The following is an 8,093-nucleotide window of genomic DNA, read 5'->3' as shown; positions in this document are numbered from 1 at the left end:
CACACAGGGACTGCTGTTCACTGTAATACACACAGGGTCTGCTGTTCTCTATAATACACACAGGAACTGCTGTTCTCTATAATACACACAGGGACTGCTGTTCACTATAATACACACAGGGACTGCTGTTCTCTATAATACACACAGGGACTGCTGTTCACTATAATACACACAGGGACTGCTGTTCACTATAATATACACAGGAACAGCTGTTCTCTATAATACACAGGGACTGCTGTTCTCTATAATACACACAGGGACTGCTGTTCTCTATAATACACACAGGAACTGCTGTTCTCTATAATACACACAGGGACTGCTGTTCACTTTAATACACAGAGGGACTGCTGTTCACTATAATACACACAGGGACTGCTGTTCACTATAATACACACAGGGACTGCTGTTCACTATAATACACACAGGTCCTGCTGTTCTCTATAATACACACAGGGACTGCTGTTCACTATAATACACACAGGGACTGCTGTTCACTATAATACACACAGGGACCGCTGTTCTCTATAATGCACACAGGGACTGCTGTTCACTATAATACACACAGGGACTGCTGTTCACTTTCATATACACAGGGACCGCTGTTCTCTATAATACACACAAGGGCTGGTGTTCACTATAATACACCCAGGGACTGGTGTTCACTGTAATATACACAAGGACTGCTGTTCACTATAATATACACAAGGAATGCTGTTCACTATAATATACACAAGGACTGCTGTTCTCTCTAATACACACAGGGACTGCTGTTCACAATAATACACACAGGGACTGCTGTTCACTATAATACACACAGGGACCGCTGTTCTCTATAATACACACAGGGACTGCTGTTCACTATAATACACACAGGGACTGCTGTTCACTTTCATATACACAGGGACCGCTGTTCTCTATAATACACACAAGGGCTGGTGTTCACTATAATACACCCAGGGACTGCTGTTCACTAAAATATACACAGGAACTGCTGTTCTCTATAATACACACAGGGACTGCTGTTCACTATAATACACACAGGGACTGCTGTTCACTATAATACACACAGGGACTGCTGTTCACTAAAATACACACAGGAACTGCTGTTCTCTATAATACACACAGGGACTGCTGTTCACAATAATACACACAGGTACTGCTGTTCTCTATAATACACATAGGGACTGCTGTTCTCTATAATATACTCATGGACTGCTGTTCTCTATAATACACACAGGGACTGCTGTTCTCTATAATACACACAGGAACTGCTGTTCACTATAATACACACAGGGACTGCTGTTCTCTATAATACACACACAGGGACTGCTGTTCACTAAAATACACCCAGGGACTGCTGTTCTCTATAATACACACAGGGACTGCTGTTCTCTACAATACACACAGGGACTGCTCTTCACTATAATACACACAGGGACTGGTGTTCACTATAATACACACAGGAATGCTGTTCTCTATAATACACACAGGGACTGCTGTTCATTATAATACACACAGGGACCGCTGTTCTCTATAATACACACAGGGACTGCTGTTCACTATAATATACACAGGGACTGCTGTTCACTATAATACACACAGGGACTGCTGTTCTCTTTTATACACTCAGGGACTGCTGTACTCTATAATATACACAGGGACTGCTGTTCACTTTAATACACACAGGGACTGCTGTTCTCTATAATACACACAGGGACTGCTGTTCTCTATAATATACACAGGGACTGCTGTTCACTATAATACACACAGTTACTGCTGTTCACTATAATACACACAGGGACTGCTGTTCACTATAATACACACAGGGACTGCTGTTCACTTTCATATACACAGGGACCGCTGTTCTCTATAATACACACAAGGACTGCTGTTCACTATAATACACCCAGGGACTGCTGTTCTCTATAATACACACAGGGACTGCTGTTCTCTATAATACACACAGGGACTGCTGTTCTCTATAATACACACAGGAACTGCTGTTCACTATAATTCACACAGGGACTGCTGTTCTCTATAATACACACACAGGGACTGCTGTTCACTAAAATACACCCAGGGACTGCTGTTCTCTATAATACACAGGGACTGCTGTTCTCTATAATACACACAGGGACTGCTGTTCTCTATAATACACACAGGAACTGCTGTTCTCTATAATACACACAGGGACTGCTGTTCACTTTAATACACAGAGGGACTGCTGTTCACTATAATACACACAGGGACTGCTGTTCACTATAATACACACAGGGACTGCTGTTCACTATAATACACACAGGTACTGCTGTTCTCTATAATACACACAGGGACTGCTGTTCACTATAATACACACAGGGACTGCTGTTCACTATAATACACACATGGACCGCTGTTCTCTATAATGCACACAAGGACTGCTGTTCACTATAATATACGCAGGGACTGCTGTTCTCTATAATACACACAGGGACTGCTGTTCACTATAATACACACAGGGACTGCTGTTCACTTTCATATACACAGGGACCGCTGTTCTCTATAATACACACAAGGGCTGGTGTTCACTATAATACACCCAGGGACTGCTGTTCACTAAAATATACACAGGAACTGCTGTTCTCTATAATACACACAGGGACTGCTGTTCACTATAATACACACAGGGACTGCTGTTCACTATAATACACACAGGGACTGCTGTTCACTAAAATACACACAGGAACTGCTGTTCTCTATAATACACACAGGGACTGCTGTTCACAATAATACACACAGGGACTGCTGTTCTCTATAATACACATAGGGACTGCTGTTCTCTATAATATACTCATGGACTGCTGTTCTCTATAATACACACAGGGACTGCTGTTCTCTATAATACACACAGGAACTGCTGTTCACTATAATACACACAGGGACTGCTGTTCTCTATAATACACACACAGGGACTGCTGTTCACTAAAATACACCCAGGGACTGCTGTTCTCTATAATACACACAGGGACTGCTGTTCTCTGCAATACACACAGGGACTGCTCTTCACTATAATACACACAGGGACTGGTGTTCACTATAATACACACAGGAATGCTGTTCTCTATAATACACACAGGGACTGCTGTTCATTATAATACACACAGGGACCGCTGTTCTCTATAATACACACAGGGACTGCTGTTCACTATAATATACACAGGGACTGCTGTTCACTATAATACACACAGGGACTGCTGTTCTCTTTTATACACTCAGGGACTGCTGTACTCTATAATATACACAGGGACTGCTGTTCACTTTAATACACACAGGGACTGCTGTTCTCTATAATACACACAGGGACTGCTGTTCTCTATAATATACACAGGGACTGCTGTTCACTATAATACACACAGGGACTGCTGTTCACTATAATACACACAGGGACTGCTGTTCACTTTCATATACACAGGGACCGCTGTTCTCTATAATACACACAAGGACTGCTGTTCACTATAATACACCCAGGGACTGCTGTTCTCTATAATACACACAGGGACTGCTGTTCTCTATAATACACACAGGGACTGCTGTTCTCTATAATACACACAGGAACTGCTGTTCACTATAATACACACAGGGACTGCTGTTCTCTATAATACACACACAGGGACTGCTGTTCACTAAAATACACCCAGGGACTGCTGTTCTCTATAATACACACAGGGACTGCTGTTCTCTACAATACACACAGTGACTGCTGTTCACTATAATACACACAGGGACTGGTGTTCACTGTAATATACACAAGGACTGCTGTTCACTATAATATACACAAGGACTGCTGTTCTCTATAATACACACACAGGGACTGCTGTTCACTAAAATACACCCAGGGACTGCTGTTCTCTATAATACACACAGGGACTGCTGTTCACTATAATACACACAGGGACTGCTGTTCACTATAATACACACAGGGACTGGTGTTCACTGTAATATACACAAGGACTGCTGTTCACTATAATATACACAAGGACTGCTGTTCACTATAATATACACAAGGAATGCTGTTCACTATAATATATACAAGGAATGCTGTTCACTATAATATACACAACGAATGCTGTTCACTATAATACACACAGGGACTGCTGTTCTCTATAATACACACAGGGACTGCTGTTCACTATAATACACACAGGGACTGGTGTTCACTGTAATATACACAAGGACTGCTGTTCACTATAATATACACAAGGAATGCTGTTCACTATAATATACACAAGGACTGCTGTTCTCTCTAATACACACAGGGACTGCTGTTCACAATAATACACACAGGGACTGCTGTTCACTATAATACACACAGGGACTGCTGTTCTCTTTTATACACTCAGGGACTGCTGTTCTCTATAATATACACAGGGACTGCTGTTCACTTTAATACACACAGGGACTGCTGTTCTCTATCATATACACAGGAACAGCTGTTCTCTATAATACACAGGGACTGCTGTTCACTATAATATACACAGGGACTGCTGTTCTCTATAATATACACAGGGACTGCTGTTCTCTATAATACACACAGGGACTGCTGTTCACTATAATATACCCAGGGACTGCTGTTCACTATAATACACACAGGAACTGCTGTTCACTATAATACACACAGGAACTGCTGTTCACGATAATACACAGGGACTGCTGTTCTCTATAATACACACAGGGACTGCTGTTCAATATAATATACCCAGGGACTGCTGTTCTCTATAATACACACAGGGACTGCTGTTCACTATAATACACACAGTGACTGCTGTTCTCTATAATACACACAGGAACTGCTGTTCTCTATAATACACACAGGGACTGCTGTTCACTATAATACACACAGGGACTGCTGTTCTCTATAATACACACAGGGACTGCTGTTCACTATAATACACACAGGGACTGCTGTTCACTATAATATACACAGGAACAGCTGTTCTCTATAATACACAGGGACTGCTGTTCTCTATAATACACACAGGGACTGCTGTTCTCTATAATACACACAGGAACTGCTGTTCTCTATAATACACACAGGGACTGCTGTTCACTTTAATACACAGAGGGACTGCTGTTCACTATAATACACACAGGGACTGCTGTTCACTATAATACACACAGGGACTGCTGTTCACTATAATACACACAGGTACTGCTGTTCTCTATGATACACACAGGGACTGCTGTTCACTATAATACACACAGGGACTGCTGTTCACTATAATACACACAGGGACCGCTGTTCTCCATAATGCACACAAGGACTGCTGTTCACTATAATACACACAGGGACTGCTGTTCACTTTCATATACACAGGGACCGCTGTTCTCTATAATACACACAAGGACTGCTGTTCACTATAATACACCCAGGGACTGCTGTTCTCTATAATACACACAGGGACTGCTGTTCTCTATAATACACACAGGGACTGCTGTTCTCTATAATACACACAGGAACTGCTGTTCACTATAATACACACAGGGACTGCTGTTCTCTATAATACACACACAGGGACTGCTGTTCACTAAAATACACCCAGGGACTGCTGTTCTCTATAATACACACAGGGACTGCTGTTCTCTACAATACACACAGTGACTGCTGTTCACTATAATACACACAGGGACTGGTGTTCACTGTAATATACACAAGGACTGCTGTTCACTATAATATACACAAGGACTGCTGTTCACTATAATATACACAAGGAATGCTGTTCTCTATAATATACACAAGGACTGCTGTTCTCTATAATACACACAGGGACTGCTGTTCACTATAATACACACAGGGACTGCTGTTCACTATAATACACACAGGGACTGGTGTTCACTGTAATATACACAAGGACTGCTGTTCACTATAATATACACAAGGACTGCTGTTCACTATAATATACACAAGGAATGCTGTTCACTATAATATATACAAGGAATGCTGTTCACTATAATATACACAACGAATGCTGTTCACTATAATACACACAGGGACTGCTGTTCTCTATAATACACACAGGGACTGCTGTTCACTATAATACACACAGGGACTGGTGTTCACTGTAATATACACAAGGACTGCTGTTCACTATAATATACACAAGGAATGCTGTTCACTATAATATACACAAGGACTGCTGTTCTCTCTAATACACACAGGGACTGCTGTTCACAATAATACACACAGGGACTGCTGTTCACTATAATACACACAGGGACTGCTGTTCTCTTTTATACACTCAGGGACTGCTGTTCTCTATAATATACACAGGGACTGCTGTTCACTTTAATACACACAGGGACTGCTGTTCTCTATCATATACACAGGAACAGCTGTTCTCTATAATACACAGGGACTGCTGTTCACTATAATATACACAGGGACTGCTGTTCTCTATAATATACACAGGGACTGCTGTTCTCTATAATACACACAGGGACTGCTGTTCACTATAATATACCCAGGGACTGCTGTTCACTATAATACACACAGGAACTGCTGTTCACTATAATACACACAGGAACTGCTGTTCACGATAATACACAGGGACTGCTGTTCTCTATAATACACACAGGGACTGCTGTTCACTATAATATACCCAGGGACTGCTGTTCTCTATAATACACACAGGGACTGCTGTTCACTATAATACACACAGGGACTGCTGTTCTCTATAATACACACAGGAACTGCTGTTCTCTATAATACACACAGGGACTGCTGTTCACTATAATACACACAGGGACTGCTGTTCTCTATAATACACACAGGGACTGCTGTTCACTATAATACACACAGGGACTGCTGTTCACTATAATATACACAGGAACAGCTGTTCTCTATAATACACAGGGACTGCTGTTCTCTATAATACACACAGGGACTGCTGTTCTCTATAATACACACAGGAACTGCTGTTCTCTATAATACACACAGGGACTGCTGTTCACTTTAATACACAGAGGGACTGCTGTTCACTATAATACACACAGGTACTGCTGTTCTCTATGATACACACAGGGACTGCTGTTCACTATAATACACACAGGGACTGCTGTTCACTATAATACACACAGGGACCGCTGTTCTCTATAATGCACACAAGGACTGCTGTTCACTATAATATACGCAGGGACTGCTGTTCTCTATAATACACACAGGGACTGCTGTTCACTATAATACACACAGGGACTGCTGTTCACTTTCATATACACAGGGACCGCTGTTCTCTATAATACACACAAGGGCTGGTGTTCACTATAATACACCCAGGGACTGCTGTTCACTAAAATATACACAGGAACTGCTGTTCTCTATAATACACACAGGGACTGCTGTTCACTATAATACACACAGGGACTGCTGTTCACTATAATACACACAGGGACTGCTGTTCACTAAAATACACACAGGGACTGCTGTTCTCTTTCATACACAAAGGGACTGCTGTTCACTATAATACACACAGGAACTGCTGTTCACTATAATACACACAGGAACTGCTGTTCTCTATAATACACACAGGGACTGCTGTTCACAATAATACACACAGGGACTGCTGTTCTCTATAATACACATAGGGACTGCTGTTCTCTATAATATACTCATGGACTGCTGTTCTCTATAATACACACAGGGACTGCTGTTCTCTATAATACACACAGGAACTGCTGTTCACTATAATACACACAGGGACTGCTGTTCTCTATAATACACACACAGGGACTGCTGTTCACTAAAATACACCCAGGGACTGCTGTTCTCTATAATACACACAGGGACTGCTGTTCTCTACAATACACACAGGGACTGCTCTTCACTATAATACACACAGGGACTGGTGTTCACTATAATACACACAGGGACTGCTGTTCATTATAATACACACAGGGACCGCTGTTCTCTATAATACACACAGGGACTGCTGTTCACTATAATATACACAGGGACTGCTGTTCACTATAATACACACAGGGACTGCTGTTCTCTATAATATACACAGGGACTGCTGTTCACTATAATACACACAGGGACTGCTGTTCTCTTTTATACACTC

This window comes from Chiloscyllium plagiosum, unplaced genomic scaffold (genome assembly GCF_037043375.1).
Source record: "Chiloscyllium plagiosum isolate Xiang-an unplaced genomic scaffold, Cpla_swu_hap1 HiC_scaffold_41, whole genome shotgun sequence".
In the NCBI taxonomy this organism is placed as follows: domain Eukaryota; kingdom Metazoa; phylum Chordata; class Chondrichthyes; order Orectolobiformes; family Hemiscylliidae; genus Chiloscyllium; species Chiloscyllium plagiosum.
Note: the sequence above shows the minus strand (reverse complement) of the source record.